We start from the raw sequence: 18,938 nt of genomic DNA, 5'->3' as shown, positions 1-18,938 counted from the left end.
GGTAACAAAAATATTTTATTATGCGTGAATGTTGGCGCCATCCCGCAATACGTGGTCTTCTCCCTTAACACCCCCGTTCAGGACACAACAAGGTTGACACCGTTCACACTCGTATATGGCAGGGAGCCATTGATCCCGTTGGGTGCAATGCTTCCGCATGTGACAGAAGAAGACAGCGTCGACGTGGCCGCCTGTCTTCACCGCGTAGAGGAAGTCCAATGAATCGCCCGGCTGGGCTTCCAAGATCAGCAGCGAACCGACGCCCGACGCTAGAACGGATACGATGACGCGACGCTGAGTACAAGCTGGGAGACCAAGTCTGGGTTTTGTCGCCGAATCGCCGCCGCAGACCCATTGTGAAACGTTTTTACGCCGATACTTATGCCCGTACAAGTTCCTTCACAGAGTCTGACAAATTTACTGCGAGATCATTCCTGACGGCGCGACAGCATCGCAGCTACACCGCGTGCACCCAGAAAATGTGCATGTTACACGCCTTGTGTTGTACGCCAATTAAGCCCTGTTACGCGCGCTAAATGCCCTTGATGTTTATTCGAATATTTATATTGACTCTTATTTGTTTGTTTGTTTGTTTTTAAGCGTCGAAGCGATATTTGCTTTTTAAGGGGAAGTAATGTCTAGAAACATTGCAACGTTTGTTTGTTGTTTTTTTCAACAGCCGCCAGCACGCGGCCTTATCACTGTGATTGTAGAGCACGGAGCGATCTTGTTCATGCATGTCATGAGACGCGGCTTAATCACTTTCTTTGTATCACCAGACGTGCCGAAAATTTTATCGAGTGATCGCAGCGATGCACAATTGTTTCCGATCATTCCAGACTTTTCCAGGTTCCTTCAGCAGGTTATCTAGACGGTTTTTTTGCCGACTTTATTTTGAGCGCTGCAGAATTTTCCGGGCATTCGTAGATCGACGACCAACGAGAACACTTGCCGTTATCGCCGCCTCCGAATTGCTTAGCTCCTTTGAAGCCGCAAGTTAGCCCAATAAGGAGTTAATTTAAGTGCAACACATATGTTTCTCCGGTTCCTGCTTTGGACCTTATTCTCACTACCACGTGACAATATATAACTCTCTTCCGTTGGCTCTCGCAACTTCGGAACTACTCGGAGACGTGATTACTATTCAAAAGAGCATATCGCCTTCATCTCGTTTTTTCTATATTTAAGAAATCAATTTCTTCAAGCCTTTTCGCGGTTTTCTTACTCCTGTCGGCAGCTTCCTTGTCCTTGTAATAATTCCCCTCTTTCTTGCTGCACGAGGTGGATACTTTATGACGAAGGCTAGGAAATTGAGCTTGGACCTCGGGCCGGATACAGGCTACATAATAAAGCCGTTCAGTGCTCTGATTCTGCAGAAAAACTAATATAAGGTGCGAGACCCACTTTCTACAAGACCGGTTTCCGCACTGGTAGACATGTCTGGAAGTGAACTATGGGGGAACTCTCGCTTACTTGAACTCTCGCCCACTCCTTTTCGCACTGTACTTTGAACCGCACATAATGTAATGTTTTATACCCCAGCACAAGCGCATATATGGAACACAGGGGAGACGTTAGGCCCGGCTTGAACATCCAAGCAGAGGTGCGAGCAGAGCCCATAATTATGCCATGCAGTAAAGTTTGGCTACAGATCAACTTAGTCATTTAGTCACACGTGGCTTGTACACCAAAAGAGGTTAAAATGCCTGAGAACTGCTTCTCTGAAGAGCATTTTCGCCTCTTGAAGAACTCTTCTTGATGTTTGTCCTGAGAGCGCTTTACAAGACAGCAGTCGTGATCATTATTATCTGCGATCATGTGTGTGTACCTGACTTGTGGACACTAATTAATAATCAAGTAGTGTTACAGTGGAACGGTGGAGCAATTGCCGACAGACCCCCCCCCCCCCCATATAGTTAACCACAACCTCGACCCCTCGCGATATATGCGAACTTCTTTTCGCCGTAATTCGAGCGGCAGAAGTCTTCAATGCGGACTCGTTAGGAGACCTTATTTAGATGGGAACACGACAGCGGCTCGCTTCTGTGGTCGTTACTGCATGTCGTGTAGATCAAGAGGACATAGTTAAATGAAGGCTTATCTCCTTTCTTTTAATTTCTTGTACGGTTACTTTCTTTATTTGGTACGGGAAAGAATTAAAGCTAGCACACGTAGCTTCTGGGTGAAGCCTTTTATCTTGAATCTGAAAAGGGGGTGTGCTTGCCCTGAAGAGAACACACTAATGCCGACTTGGCAGCTTTACGGTTCAAAAGTTAACAGGCCGTGGTTACTCGCGCGCAAATGCAAGTCTCCCGCCATTCTCTGAGCGAAGCCTGTTAGTCGGCGCGCTTTCGCGCTTTTTTTTCCACTGCTTCCGCCAACTTCGACACACCGTTCAAATAGGAACGGCGTTGGCAATCGATCATCCCTTGAGCTCCCTGGAGGCCAGCACTTCTACGACGTGAATATTATTCACGCCTTCTTCTGTCAGCTGCCAATAGGGACCAGCCCCATGGGTTCACTGACGCGGCTAGAAATGGTGATAGAAGAGGAAAACCTGCCAGCAATTTGAACCCCACAGAGTAGCCTCATTTCCAGTGTGTCCAAATCCCTAAAAAACATTTTTCATTGAGTAGCTCAATTAGCAATGGCCTTGCGTTTTCTTTATTTAAACTAGGCAGCAATAAATTGCTGTGTTGATATTGAGGATGGCTTAGGACCATTTACTTGCTCGAATTGCCAGGCGGGGATTAGCGACACTCATCTGCGGTGGCGCCATACCGCGTTCGCTGTGAAGATGGAGCTATTGAAAAGCAGGCTGCCACATCGCGGCGGTCTGTAGAAGTCCGCTTTGTTTTGGGCCCTGCCGGCAGGTTCCCAGGCTGAATTGAGTCGGCCGAGCGCCGGACAAGAAAGATGCACAGCGCTGCTCAGACACACTTCTTTAACTTCTGCCTCACCACTCCGACAACCTCTCCTCCTCGTCCGCACGAACGCCTTGTCCCAGTCTTCGCAAAAACCTTTAGGCCTTCTCGCCTTTCAAGAGGCGTCATCCGTAAGTAGGACATAACAGCACAAGCGGTGCGGCTTTCTCTGTTCGAAATGCTTGTGCGACCTCGTGAAGTCGGTAGATGGATATAAAGAGCGACAATAGCAAGCGGCCTTTGCAAAGCTGTCAAACGGCAGCTTTTACCCCAGGCTCCCGCCATCATTTGTACCACGATGGCAGATGAAATAAACTGAACTGAATTAAATAACTTTTTTTTCTTTGTGAACACAGCGTAAACTTTCAAAACTTAGACTCAAAGAAAAGAAATCACTCTGCTTAATTCAAAATCTCTCGGTCTCGGGAGGAAAGAAAGAGGACAAATAATGGATGTGAGGGAAGGTTAACTGGTCAATGCTTTGTTCGTGAAGAGAAAGATGAAAAAAAAAATGAAAAACGTGAGTACAATATGGAATGTACTCGAGGGAGAGGGAGAGGAGTCATTACTTTGCGACTGAAGTTTTTCTTCCTCTCAGTCACTAATTTCGCGGTTACTGTAAATAGTGTCTACAAAAATGAATTGAACAGCGTTCCACAGGTCATTCGCTTATGCTTCTCCGATTATTATAGCCCCAGCCCTCCCCTTATACCGTTAGCCTAACACCCTACCTTCCGCCCTAGTGAAAGAAGAAAAGGCGGCAGGCGCCCGCCAACTGCATCGACCTCGAGCGCAAAGGTGTGGCTATTCGAACGGATGCAGGGCATCCTTGCCGACCGTTCCGCCGACGCGCACTCTTACGCGGACGTACACAGGCAACAAAAGGGGCTCTGTAACGAAGAGAAAAACGCCCGTTACACAAGGTCAGACACGACGCACAGTGGAGCCATCTTTCTTCTTTATCCCTTTTTGGGCGAGGGAGGACAATTAGCATTTATAACAAAGGCCTCGCAAGTATGTCAGCAGGTCACTTCGCGGAGCCCTCGCTCGGTCACTTAGCTCAGCGCTCTATGAACGAAACGCTTTTCAAGCGGTTACGTCACAAGAGAAACGGAACTCCGGCAACGGCACAGCTTGCGCACGTCTCCCGTGTCGCCTGCAGAGCCGTTTCGGATCCCCGGAAGTCTTTGAAAATGAAAAATACGCCTAACTGCATTGATGTCACGCGCCAACGCATCTCTTGAGAATGATGCGGAGTGCCGGCGACTCCGGTGGTGGCATTCTCAATAAGACGACAGCGCCCTTCCTAACAGCTCTTTCATTCGCAGTAGAAGGCGACAAAGGTGTGCCATCAACAGCAGCTGAGCACACCCTTCTTTGTACTCGGAAAAGCAAAGCAGTGCTGGTTCTTGCGAGGGGAACAGCTCAGTATACCGAGGTGCGTTACTGCGACCAAGTTAAATTAGAGCAGGCAGTTTGCCGTCAGTCGTCCCCTTGCTATATGCACGCTGCCGAACTGCAGTGTAGAGCACGGGCACACTCAGCGTGATCTTTGTGCGGCCGCAGGTACAATTGATAAAGCCTTTGAATATCACCAATTATGTACCCTTTTTTTTTTTTTTTTATTGCTTCAGTCGACCTGCTACCACGATGGCGAGCAAGGTCGTCGACACCAGCTCGTGCGGAGAACATCTCTCCTTTTGTTACTTCATGTCTAGCGCGTAACTTGAGAGCAGGGCACATATCACAGTAGATGTTAGATGCAAAAAGAGTGCTTGGTGTGCGTATGGAGCACACTCCGCTCTAGCGGCCCGTTCGTTCTTTACGGGCCAAGGATTCTGGGTCACTGGCCTCGCGTTGTTGCTCATAAGCACACATCGGAGCGTCTCTATTTTGCCGAGCACCCGGACTTTACGCCTGCACGCATCCCTTCAGCACAGTTGACGAGGCGGCTTCACTTGCCAGGCGTGGCTTTGGTGTTTTCGTAGCGCACCGCACTGTTGGCGGGATCCGGGAGAACAAGCCAAAAAATGACGGTGGATTGGTATACGTGTGAATATTCTCCGTTTTTCTCCTTCTTCTTCTGAGCTTTGAACGCAGCGAGACATGCATCATGCGGCTGGAATGAACGCTGAATGTTTTGCGACCGCAATCCACATTGCAGCTAACCTGCAGAACAACAGATTCGCTAGATGGTTTTCACCTGCGTGCAAGATTCTGAGACTGATGTTAGCGATGGTGAATCATTTTTCTTCATTCTTGTGATGCTGTCAATAGCGATCCAGCAGGTGGGTACTACTCCGCTGTTTTCAGCGCGACGCATTACATTGTGACCCCTATAGCGGCAGCTAATGCTCCGAATGTTGTTACCTAAACTGTAGTTTTCGAAGTCTGCAGCCGCACTCGAAAAATTTTGTTCACGAGAGTACAGGTGACCGCTTCCTGTAAACACCCGCGCCTCAATTCCGGACGAGTCAGTGAAAATTAGGTAAGCGAACTTTTTGTTCACCTGAGAACCGATGATCCACGTTTGGCATGAAACGGATGCAGCTTGCCAGGTTCTTTCTCTCTCTCTCTCTCTCTCTCTCTCTCTCTCTCTCTCTCTCTCTCTCGTTCTTTCTTTCTTAACTCCTTACATTGATTTTTGCCATTCCTTTCCGACCATTTTCTCCGTCCTCCTGCTTTTCAAAAGGCATTTCGTCTGCTCAGTTTCCCCGCCTGTAAAATATCAGAGTACGATGCAAGGACCCCGTAGAAAACACAGTGATTTTGGAAAAAAAAAAAAGAAGCATTCTAACCCTCTGGCGCTGCTGTGTTGAAAGCAACTTATTCAGCACGGGCGCTTTCAAGAACAAAAAAAAAAGAAAAAAAGAAAACACCTTTTCGGCTGCAAACAAAGATAATTATTCTACAACCACTGGTTACGAAATGCCACATAGATGGGTAAACAAATACTGCCCGCAAAGTGAAAGATGGAGAGATCAAACGTAATGTTTGCTCCCACGTTTACCTATCTTATCAACCGTTATGGTTTTGCTTTTTCGGAATAAACGCAGCATTGCGCCCAACGCAAGCTATAATTTTGCGGTCTCTCCTCTTTATAGAGATGCAAAAACGGATGGCGCTTTGTCAATGGAAACCTGCGGAATTAGCAGGGCGCTGGGGCCATTAAAAACGCGATTACTTCGCAATTTCGAACGACCACAAATAAGGAAGGATATTTTTTTTTTTAGCTTCTACAACACACATCATCAAAATGTTTTGTCAAGATATAGGCGAAGACCATAAGTTTGTAAAAAAGATAAATTGAGGAATAACAAATGCTTGGGCGGCACTTCGACTCCGCCTTTTTCGTGTGGTGCGATATCGTTAATGGCTCCCCTCATCGGATTCTGTTGTGGATGGCCTTTCGCATACGCTCGCCCCACACCTATATGCGCTTTCATACTCACTTAGTCACTGAACGCTTAAAATGCGCCTGTGTTACCTCGCATATACTCATTACCATATAATCGTAAGCTCACATTATGCAGAATGCCACCCAAAACAGATATCAAGCCCCCATGAAAAAGGGGGGCTTGGTATCTATTTTGGGTGGCTTTCTGCTCAACTTTCTGGTCCGCTCAATTTTTTTTTTTCAACTTCTCTTATTTTACTGACATTTTACTGGTACGCTTTCCTTTATTCTCTCGTCATTTTCACCAAATTTCGCAGCTGCTTGATGTTTTCTGGAAGCGCAAATGAATTTTAATTTTTTTTTTAACCGCGTGGTCTTAACCGGGAAGATTTCCAGAAGCGACCTTGGGCACGTGACGTCATTGGATCAACGGCACTTTATATTCGATCTCGGTTTTCTACAGGACCAAACTTAGAGCGTTTTTTTTTTTTTAAACATTTTAGACAATTACTGATTCCAGCTCTTACTTACAGTGACTAGTTTAGCCAATAAATCCGTCCTTGCTTTGAAAGCTACATGTGTGATGCCATAGAATGATGTATTGTGCCATCATAAAGTGGCCAAACCCTGTTTTCGGTTTCGGCTTCCTGATTTTGCCTCTTTTAAGATACTTCTACTCTGTGTTTTGAAAAATAATTTTTTTTAACTGGAGAGAGGCGTCTCTAAGAAATATAAATAATAATGGGCTCCGAATGCTCAAAACATACCAGGAGTTGCTCTTTAACAAAGCCGCATGAACCAGCCATGCTTTGACTATAGTGTTCGCATACCTGACACTGAATCCAAGGGTCCATGGGGGTTCGTTTACATCTGACCATCTCACCTCAAAGAGCTTACCTGAATTGTCAGCTCATGAAGTAACGATAAAGTAGCCCACACAGCATTGTTTTCAAACAGAAGTATAAATAGCTACAAAAAGTTTTCTCCTTCTTTGTGGCAATCAGACGCCTGTGCGTTAAAGCTAGCATAATGTAAATTTTTCTCGACGTTTAGCAACTAGCGCTCTCTTTTGGTTGCAAATGGTGAACACTGCGTAACAAAGAGGGAGTACTTTAAACTCATAATTGAAAGAAAAAAAATCTAGACAATCTCGAAAGACCCTCTGCGAAAAATCTGATTGCCATGACCCATTCTTCCTCCCTCTGCAAAGTGTGGCCTATAAAATGCATATTGCGCTCACGTGCCCCAATTGTTTTCGACTGCCTCGGGGCATCGATGTGACCTGCCAATCGCTCGGAATTTTTTTCGATGATTTCTCGTGTCGTGAAGCAGGTTTGCTGGCTCGGAAACTTACTGCGCGGGAAGGGCCAAAGCAAAAAAAAAAAAAAAAAAGAGAGAGAGAGAGAGAGAGAGAAAAGAAAAGCTTGTTGCCGTCTATTTCAACATTGAGAATGCTGAAATTAATAAGAAACTATTTTGTGCTTTTTTTTTTCTTATCATATGCATATGGGCCTCCAAAGCTGACAACAGCACTCGAGCCAATAGTCCTGATGCTCACGACTACTATAGTGTCTTGACACAATAACTTCAATCAATATAAACATTTACTAATCAGATTCTTCCCGTTTAAGAGATTTAAATTTTCCTCTGGACTCTCTCTTCAGCTCCTCTCCCAGTGATCCTTCCCAACAATATGTGTTTATTTCCCTACGCGCATAACCCCATCTGACGTGCGTAGGGATGCCAGAAGGACAGCGAAGTAGGAGGCTCGGGTGTAGCGTTCTTTTTAGTGAGGCCAAAGCAACTCTGGATCGATAAGCCCAATGCGAAGGGAGAGAAACTTGCACGCTCAAATAACCATTTGACGCCGAAGCAAATGGAAGGAAAATAAAAGAATCGAGCTCTATGCTTCTCTGCACTGATAGTACATACATTCCTCGCAGTTTTTATACGACACCTGACAGTGGCCCTTCTCAAAATGCTGAAAATTTCAATATGCCACCTCGGAAAAGTTTGTGCAATGCTGGGAACAAAACAGCAAGAAGCAGCGACTTTGTTCGGAAGCAATAAAATTATATGCAAGTGCAAGAAGCAAAAATCTAGAGACGATTTTTTTCGGTAGACAACAGGCAACCGACGAGGCTCTTTAAAATGCGGCTGCGTCGATGATGCGCTCGTTTTTTTAACAGTCTCCCTGCAAGCGAACCAGCTGTCGCCTCTTTTGCAAATGTCAACTCCACACCTTTACGCATCCTTAGCCTCTCTGCGAATCTGTCGGTGGTGACATGCCGCGATCGTCATTCAACCCGGCTGAGCCGCATTAAGTTTACGGGGGAAGCCGTCTACGATCGATGCAAACCCTACCTCTCAGTTAAAAAATGATTAAAGAAAAAAAAAGAAAACATTGAAGCGCTCAGTTTTTCTCCTTAGCATAAGCAGAAAGTTTAAACCACCAACAAACGTATACCTACACTTTTTAAAAGCAATCTTCTTCTTGCTCCTATAAACTAAATAATGTTACGACAAAAGATGCACATTGGTATCTGAAAACTCCAACGCTCATCTCTGGCTATATTGTCAGATATTAGAGCAACTTTCGGCATCCTAAGAACGAATAGCGATGATTTATTTTCCAGTGCATTTAATAGTAATTGTAATTAAAAAGGGTATACAAAAAAGAGCCACTCTCTTTTTACTGTACCTAATGGCAAAAAAAAAAAAAACATATTGTCGTTGTCAAGACACTAACCTTGAGCCGTTCAGAAAAGGCTAATCCCAGTCGTATAGTGGCACTCAATCCGGCACACGCTAGCGAGGGCACGAGCACCAAAGCCGTTGTAGCCAGACGAATCACTGTCCAAACACACCGGCTACCACCAGTGGCAACACGATTCCGGGAACAGCCAAGCCGTCGGAGAGCGCGTGAGTCGCCAGATGCCGCAACACCCACGGCGGGCGACCGTGTAGAGTACGTGCGCGTACGGAGGTGTGCGGCCGCGTGCCTTCTTCGCCCGCCGCCGTGTTTGCGACGAAAGAAGGCGGCGCAGGACGCCAAGGGCCCCCCCCCCCCCCCCTTCCCCCTTCTCCGCCTCCGCTTAGGGCAAGGCGAGCTGCGCAAGAGAACAACGAAGGCGGCGAGCAAACAACCAAAAATTGAGAACGTCTCTTCGTCTTTCCAAACGGACTGCTGCCTCCGTACGAGGGCGCCGGCACAAGCGCACATAACACACGGGGCGTGTTGTTTGGTAGGAGAGGAGGAAGTTCGGAAATCTTTTTTTGTCGTCCCTTAAACGAGGGCACGCTAGCTGCCGGTAATTTGCTATTCGTAATGTGGAGCAACCACGTTGCGCGGAGCCGCGTAACACTTGTGGGAAACGACGGGAGGAACAGGGACACACCGTGGAGTGGAAAGAAAACTATCCTTCCTTTTGACTGCACGTTACATAAGCCCTACTTTCTGTGTTCCTTGCAGGAAAAAAATAAGAAAATAACACGTAATGTGAGCTTTCTCGGCTGGTTCGGTGGCAGAAGATGGTCAACTGCCGCTGCGGCAAGCCGTTTGGTCATCTCTACTGTTATACTCTTCGTATTCTCTTCTCAGCCGAAACGCAACAAAGCAGCAGCGGAGGTCGACGAAAAAAAAAAAAAAAAAAAAAAAGTCAAAGAAACAAATGGAGAAGAAAAAGACACGTGCTACTATGGACAGAAAGCAGACGGAGGGACGTGAACTGCTATATAGCCCCAGTGCTGCGTACTTCACTGGGTTTCCCAAAGTAGATCAGCAATTCGAGGCAGGAGAAGCGGTCCCGTGGCGACTCATGTGAAAAGTCGTGCAGCCTTTATGAGCGTCTGCAAAACGCGCCGTGCAGGACCCGTTATGTCCGCCAGAGCGGGCCGTGCGCAGCCAACCTTGAAACGCACCGGCTCCTTGGTGGCTGCCTTGTTACGTGGGCGAGCCCAAATCAGCATTGTGGCTTTGTGCGGCGCCTGCACGTATGTACAGGTGAGCAGGAGACAGCGGGCGCGTCTTCGCATCCTTGAAGCCTTTGCGTGCGCCTGGGTGCCAGACTGAACTGATTCCTCTGAATGGACGCCAGATTTAGCGACACTTTCCTGGCTTTTCTGACGCAGAAATTTTAAAACACCAATAAGGAATATTATCCTGCAAATGCTGTTCCGGAGCTCCAAGCGCCAGGTCAATTACCAAGAGCTCTGAGCTGACTTCCGGTTCTCTCGTGTTCGTTCACGGCACACGATCCTTTCACGCAAGGCAAAGAAAACTTCTACAGACTCGAGCAATGTGAATACGAGATTCTCTGTGAAAGACCTTGGCATGGTCGCTTCGCTAGCCTGCAGCGCAGATTGTGATACAGCGGGGACGCATTGTTGAAAGCAGAACCCTTGAAACTCAAGTGCATGTCATGACTCAGCAGCTAACCTAAGTTCTTTTGCAAGCGCCTTTTACTCTTGATTGGTCATGCATTTGCTGAAGAGTGTTTTGATAAGCCCTAATTAATGAGCTGAACGAGTAATGAAATATTGTACTGGATGTCTTTTTCACTCGCTATGGGTTCCCTGAAAGTGGCTGTTCTTCGAGCTGTCACCTCAAGTGTTAACAAGATAAGAAAAAACTGAAGAATAGAAAGATTCATGGAGAAATGAAAGAGAAAGGGGCCAGCAAGAGTAGTGCCCTTAACAATAAGCCACTACTTTGCTGCACTCCTGACACTATGTCGTTAACGAGGCATGTGCGTCAATAATGATGATGTATAGTAAATTCTGTGCGTAAAGGGTCTATTCAAGTATTCGTGCTCAGTGAATAAATCTTAAGTACAAAAAATAAGAATTGGACTTGGGTTGAGGAATCAGAACTTTTTTTGTTGAACAGATGAACACGGCACAAAAAAATTGCTGACCGTGACATTTAATTGTTTCAAAGGGGAATTTTAAGCGGATAAGTCTGCTGCGGGATCTTGATAGCGCCGCTTGACACAGGCAGAAAACGCAGCCTTAGCATTCGGTGAAGATCAGATGTCGAATGGCATTGTCAGAAGCTGACATTCACTTCCTTTTCCTTCCTCATTCCTTGCTGGCGCGATTCCTGCAAGCCCGAGCGCCTCCTTTTTGCAAGGCGTTATGCACGCAAGAGCGCCCTAAGGTGCCTTTCTCAGGGGCGTCTCCGCAGGTGCGTCAAGGCTGGCGCAGTGGCTTTGAGGAAGAGGAACGAGTCTTGAGATAACCGCACTGCTTCGAGCAGAAGTGCCAGAGGGCTATAAAAGAGCAAAGAAAAGGCCAGGAAGAGAAGGGGAAAAGGTGGTGGAAAAGAAACGCACAGCTCGGTAAAAAAAAATAATAATAATAATAATAATAAATAAAGGAAACCAGAAGTGGCAGTTAAAAATGCAGAATAACGAACCGGTACTCTGTGCTGAGAATTCCTAAGAAAGTGGGTCGCGCCTCGATTTGAATACTAAGCAGTACAAACGAAGGTGGTGTCGTAGGTTCGTGCTCTGTTCCCAAACAAGATCATCAAGCTACAAAACTTCAGCGCAAAGGTTGTTTGGAAAGTAAAATGTACCCCCCTTTTTTTTTTTCATGATTCACTCATGATTCATTCTACAAGTTTCACGTAACTAATGACGGTCGCTAACACAAAACCAAATCACGAAAATCAAGTGATTGTTCTGTAGCATTTTATTTTAGTTGTAGATTTGAATTATTGAATTCCCCTGTGTGCTAGCTGTTTGCATACACTGAAGAAACAAACAGCAACAACTAAAGTTTTCCATAAATGAATGAACTGGTTCTCTTTTTCTTGATAATTTTGTTTATTGTCACAAGGCGCAAAGAGAAATCCATTAGGAATTTATTGTCTCTATTAAGCTAACAGAGACCGCTACTGGACCAAAACAAATACTTTAAATCCTCTAAGCTGTGAGACAGAGCTACGCGTCCAACGGCATACGCTTCATAAATAAGTGCTTGTGAAACTGCCTATTCCGATTGTCATAGAGCATGCTTCAACTAATTGCTAGAATCCACGTTATATGTCGCTTCTGTGTTACTTTCCTAAAGTGTTTTCTGCTTTCCCGATATCGGTTATCGTCGCAGTGGTGTACCGACCACCATGCGGAAATAAAACAAATTTCTTTTCTTTTGCCGATGATATGTTAAACCACTTAAGTAACACCGGGACTAAGTTTGTTGTTATGGGTGACATGAATGCAAACCTAATGGCGGGGGATGTGAATTCCAGAACTCTTAGCGATATAGTGAATTCCTATGCATGTTCTAATCTTGTCTCCTTAGCCACGCGCATTACGGAGCACAGTGCTACATTATTAGACGTCTGCATCACAAACGTGGACCCGTTGCACGCTTCGTCTGACGTGTTATCACTTGCCATAAGTGATCATCTGCCCATTTTCTGTTTTATACCGATCGTACACAAAGAAAAAATTAAAATCGATTCACCTTCATGTCGTAACATATCTAGTAAGGCACTAAAGGATTTTCGCCGTTTGATAGAAGACACTGATTGGGAATCTGTTTTCAATGAATCAAACCCGAACATTGCGTACGCTCTATTTGCCGAGAAACTGAAACACTGCTACAATAGAGCATTTCCGTTGAGTGCAAGGAGCATAAAATACAAAAACAAAATTAGGAAACCATGGATAGATGCAGTACTCTTAGACAGGATTAAACACAAACACAAATTGTACCATTCCTTTATAAAAACTCGTGATGTCAGTAAGCTTGTAGAATTCAAAAAATATCGCAACCGACTTAATAAAGAACTTAAGCAAGCAAAGTTAGATTACTATGAAAAGTTGTTTACCCGTGTTTCCGATAACCCTAGGAAAATTTGGCAAGAGGTCAGAAACCTTACGCACTGCAGTCCTCGTAAGGAAACTATTCAGGTTTCCTCGCCACACGGAAATCTTAGTGACACAACAGCTGCTGATACCCTCAACAACCATTTCATACAAAGCGGAAAATACACTTCCACTTGCCCACCTGTACAAGAGCTTGTCTTACCGAAACCTGCTATTCTGAACTCATTGGCACTGTCGCCAACCACACCACTTGAAATTGAGCGACTGATAGAAAATCTTAAAAATAGCACTGCGGCCGGCATTGATGATATTAAGGCAATTCCTATAAAATATATTTCCGATCTAATCTCTGTTGTTCTTACCCATATTGTTAATAGTATGCTGGAGACTGGAATATTTCCTGATCAACTCAAAATAGCAAGGGTGAGTCCAATTCATAAAGGCGGGAGTGATTACTCAGTTAACAACTTCCGTCCCATATCAGTGCTCCCCCTTTTGTCAAAAGTTTTTGAGGGTGTTATAAACGTCAGAATGGAAGATTTCATAAGAAAACATATCATAATCTATGAGACACAATACGGATTCCAAAAGAATAAGTCAACTGAACAGGCTTTACTGAACATTAAAAACGAAATAATACGCAATATTGAACAAAGACTCTACACAGTAGGTATATTTCTGGATCTTCAGAAGGCTTTCGATTCGGTGGACCATGAAATATTATTAATGAAGCTTTATGACTACGGTATACGAGGTGTCGCATTAGATCTAATAAGAAATTATTTGACTAATCGTTCCCAATATGTTACAATAAATAATGCGCATTCATCATTATTAAATGTACTGTACGGCGTACCGCAAGGATCAATTCTAGGACCGATATTGTTCAATTTATACATTAATGACATCTGCAATATACCAAGTTCGCCAAAATTAATTATGTACGCAGATGACACTAATCTTTTCTTCGCAGGCAGATCGCTCATTTCGCTCCAGGACACAGTGAATAACTACCTCAACTCACTATCCCTCTGGCTCGATGTTAATAAATTAAGGTTAAACATACACAAAACCAAATATATAATCTTTGCACCAATAAATAAGCCTCTATGTTGCAAAATCGCCATCAATTTCCGTAATAAACTGCTAGATCAGGTATCGACACAAAAATTTTTGGGTGTGTGGTTTCAGAATAACTTATCTTGGAATACGCATGTTAGTCGTCTAGCAGGGGACTTAAGTCGAGCTGTTGGGTGTCTGTATAAGATTAAGAACCTCGTTCCACTTTGGCTGAAAAAAATGTTGTATTATACCCTCTTCTACTCTCGACTGTCTTACTGCGCACTCGTCTGGGGAACTACGACAGCCCAAAATTATAAGAATTTAATTTTATTGCAGAAGAAAATACTGAGAATATTTGAAAACTTTTATGGCAAGCCCCATCTTCTCCCAACGCATCCGCTTTTTTCACAACATTTAATAATCAAAGCAAACCAGGTCTACTACTACAAGCTCATACAGTACATTAACAATAATAAGTTATATAAAGCTTCTGATTAAAACCAAAGTTCACAATATTCTTTTCGCCGAGTACTCAGAAGGACACCTGTCACAAGAACAAACTACGGCCGGCAACATACAGACTACCAGATACCGTTTCTGTTGAATCGTGTAGATACGCTCGTAAACTTTAACAAACCTGTCACCAAAAAGTTTCTTAAAGCCCTATTACTCAAGCATGACATCGCAATTGCATAGTTTAATTTTTTGTTTTGTGTTTTTTTGTATCAGAGGTTACATGTGCTTTTCTTTATTATTTCGCAAGTGTTCTATACTGTATCACTAAGTTCAACAAACGGTTTTATTGATATCGTCTACAGCGGTATGTTTCATCTGTTTCATTAATTGCAGTTGGTTTATTACATAGCAATCCGCAATAAAATGCCAATCTTTTGTATTTCTTTTTTTCCTATCCATAGTTATTTGGAGTGACTCAGTTTCATGAAATCAAATTTCTGTATTTGCGCGTTGTGTTTGATTCGAAGTGCTCTTTTGTATGTTTTGTATACGTTTTTCAAACTGCACGCTGAACGTCATCCGGAGCGGAAGCCTTTGTCAGGCTCTGTAGCCTTTACCTTTCGCTCCGGCTTTCTGTAATAGAAAGGAACAAATAAATAAAGAAAGAAAGAAAGAAAGAAAGAAAGAAAGAAAGAAAGAAAGAAAGAAAGAAAGAAAGAAAGAAAGAAAGAAAGAAGAAAGAAAGAAAGAAAGAAAGAAAGAAAGAAAGAAGGAAAGAAAGAAAGAAAGAAAGAAAGAAAGAAAGAAAGAAAGAAAGAAAGAAAGAAAGAAAGAAAGAAAGAAAGAAAGAAAGAAAGAAAGAAAGAAGGAAGGAAAGAAAGAAAGAAAGAAAGAAAGAAAGAAAGAAAGAAAGAAAGAAAGAAAGAAAGAAAGAAAGAAAGAAAGAAAGAAAGAAAGAAAGAAAGAAAGAAAGAGCATATTTTAAATGCGGTCACTTGAAACCTTACTTCGCGCAAAATTATTGTCTTTCGTAATGTTCTATACCTTTTAAATGCGGTGAGCTATTATTCGACTTGCATGTATTCATCTAACGATTTCGATTGCGAGTGCAGCACTGGTCTGAAACACTCATGCGTGACTGGTGTTCATTCAAAAGAACAATACAGAAGCACGTTTTGTAGCGGAAGCTACGTTGGCCACAAACGAAGAGTTTCGCGTAGCGGGAGGCACAGAGCCGTTGCCTAGCAACCGCCGCAGCTGGCCGGACGCCGCGCGCTCGCCGCTCCATCTGGCAATCAAGAAGCAACTAGAAGAAGATGTCTCGTCTTTAATGCAACAACAGCATAGCTAGACATAGTGAGTAGCGCATCATAATTCTCCTTCTCTAGAGTGCGAATGACAGTAGTGATTATGATAGGCTAGTCAGTGGCGCATTTCGGGCGAGCGAGTACTTAGCATTGGACAGGATTGGATCGGACTAGATCAGATTGGACTCGATTGGATTTGTTTGGATTGATAGGTTTGAATTGGGACAGAATATGTTGGATTGTATTTCACTGGAATGAGCTGTACGTGATTGGACTGGACTTGATTAGACTGGATTGGTTTGAATTGGATTAGATTGGACTGGATTGGACTGCATTACACCGGATTGAATGGGATTAGATTGGATTGGATTGGAGAGGAGTAGGCAGCCCAGCGCCAGGTACACATGCTTTTACTACGTATATTTTGGCCTATAGCTGAGATAAGCCACGGTAAATTATTAGTCACTTTTTCGCTAAATATATAGGAAAATGGGTGATTTTTAACTTTTACATATTTATATTTCAAGACCCATGAGGAAGATTCCAATGGAGTCTGTAACTTTGTATTATTCCGTTAAACGGAGATTATGAACGGGATCCAGATATAGTAGAAGGCGTAAAGTACTTGAAGTAGTAGTAGTAGTAGTAGACAAAAAAAAAAAGACGAATAAGTAAATAACATTTATTACAGTTGCGTTGCAGTCAAAATACTGGAGCATATTCTGTTTGAATGGCTAGCCTATGCCGAATAAAGAACACTCATGAACACCTAGTGGAGTAGCTCACTCAAATCTATCTAGCAGTGGAATGTATATTAGCTCTTAGCCTTAGATAGGCACAATGCAGGCGCATTGTAGTTTTTATTTATTTTTTTTATCTAGACGATATTGCACTCCTGGAAGAGGTTTAATGTTTTCATGTCCTTCAGCAAAGCGAAGTCTCTAAGCAATGGACAGTACCAGCCCACGTTTAGGACAATGCACGCAGCCTCTCATTTTTTTTTCTAGCATACCACTTCCATGCTTCTTATTCTATATTCCGTGTTCTGATATTTTTGTGTTATGTTTATCGGTTGATTACATCTCTCTTCACTGCTTCCTCCCCTCTGATCTTTTCCCGGCGCAGGCCAACAGTAGGTTTGAAACTTTCGGTGAATTCTCTGCTTTTTTCATTAAATAGTCACATTTATCTCTTTTTAATATTTCCTTTGATTGTCTTTGTTTTAATAGAAAACATAGATAGATGGATTTATTGACAGGAAAGGCAGAGTGGTTGGCTGGAATAATTCAAATCTGGCCTGCTACTCTGAACTGGGGAAGGGGAAGGAGAGAAGAAAGAAGATCATGACGGATGACGATGTGGGAGAAAGCGTATGAAATAAAGTCCGCTGGCGCACAAAAAAACGGCATAGAGCACGCACTGCCTGGACACCATTCCCCTTGTACTGCCAAGCGCCCAGCAGCAGTTCCTCCGACAGAGGCCTCTTGTCCAAACACTTCAATGAAGCGGCTAGCACACTCCTTTCGCACGCATACACTGGACACACCAATAATATACGGTCCACAGTCTCTGGGACAGTATATTGTGTAGCTAGAGGGCGTCAACACCAAACGCGATCCAAGGTTTTGAGTTTATTGAATTGACTTTGCAGTTCGAAACAATGAGAACAAAAATACGCACGTAAAACTTCGTCGGCCTTATTTTCTCGTGCTGCACAAATATGGACTGGAGTTGCTACCCGTGGTATGGTTGCTAAAACTACGTTAACTTCTCATCCGTTAAGGCGATTATACTCTTTAGGTTACAAATATTACGGCTGCCATTTTCAAAATATGCATATCGCAAAACCGACGAGTAACTTTCGAAGAGGTTTTCTTCGTCTTAAATATTTAGGACCACATTTCGGATACCGAAAGTATAAAAGAACTGATCTCACTTTCGGCCTATACAGCTTTCAATTATTTACTATAATGTTCTAACTTAATATCCCAAGTCTGAAGTTGCCTAGTCAATTTTATAGTCAGTTAAATCTCTTTAACTTCAGTCATGTCACGCACTGCATAAGATCCGTCTTGCTGTAACATCGACAAGCCCAGACGGCACTCAATTACCCCTCGAGATTCTTAAAGCCAAAACCTGCAAGCCCTATGAATAATCTTGAATATAATATATATTCATGGCGCAGTAACTTATTTTGGCATGGCCAAATAGCCCGAAGAATATTTCACACGCAGGTCCTCTTCGGTATCCTGGAAGGGTGGGGAATTTCTGCATAGCCGATTGGGTAGCGGATAGCAGGACCGGGTCCCAATAATATGTGCTAGCTCAAAATGTGTGTGGTAGTCGCCAGGTGAATCAGGTGCAAGTGCTTGGATGGCATTTACGCATTACTTCAGCATCATTCTCTTTTATTTCAGGCACGTATTATCAGGCTCAGTATAATTTGAAACGCACGAACGTTTGTGTAGTTTTTCCGGGCTCGGCTGTGCCGACAAGCGGTGCACATGAAAACAAAGTTGAAAGAATTCCGCTGCTTCGGCAGTGAGCTGCACCCCCTTCCCCTCTAACTATGCTTGATCAACGCAGTCAGAAAGTGTAAAGCCTCTCCCGCATGGAAAATTCGCAAAATAGCACCACATGTGCTATTTCGCATCTTGCCCCGTCAAGGGCGCAACATGCGAGCATGATGAAACGCCCATGGCAGCAAGAAAGATCAGTTGCGTCATGTCGATTGCACTGCTACACAGATATCTTCACCCGGCCGATGCGATATGCCTTGAAGGCATGAAGCACTTTTCTACTGGCAAGGACAGACGACGCAGGGGAGAACGCTGGCAACTCTAAGAGTGAAATCAATGTGTTTTCATGTGCTTCGCTTGCAGGCCCCATCTCGTGTCTGGGAAGAGCTGCTGCCGCGAATTGCAAGTCACACTGAGAGCGAGAGTACATCACA

The 18,938-nt window shown here is 44.0% G+C and overlaps 1 protein-coding gene across 2 annotated transcripts in view; it reads right to left on the bottom strand.

The window, feature by feature from the left end:
• The window catches only part of LOC146198195 (uncharacterized), a 203,129-nt gene that overhangs the window by 89,138 nt on the left and 95,053 nt on the right, over positions 1-18,938 (bottom strand). The window contains exon 1 of one of the 2 annotated variants that reach the window (XM_084593591.1): positions 9,071-9,335. The exons of the other annotated variant lie outside the window; for it this stretch is intronic. The gene's annotated coding sequence lies outside the window, so the exon portion shown is untranslated. Of the gene's footprint in view, positions 1-9,070; positions 9,336-18,938 lie in introns of those variants that run through there. 2 annotated transcript variants of the gene reach the window in all.

Source organism: Amblyomma maculatum, chromosome 2 (assembly GCF_055883805.1).
Source record: "Amblyomma maculatum isolate TAMU_Amacu chromosome 2, ASM5588380v1, whole genome shotgun sequence".
NCBI classification, from domain to species: Eukaryota; Metazoa; Arthropoda; class Arachnida; order Ixodida; family Ixodidae; genus Amblyomma; species Amblyomma maculatum.
This window is presented reverse-complemented; position numbering and strand designations above follow the sequence as displayed.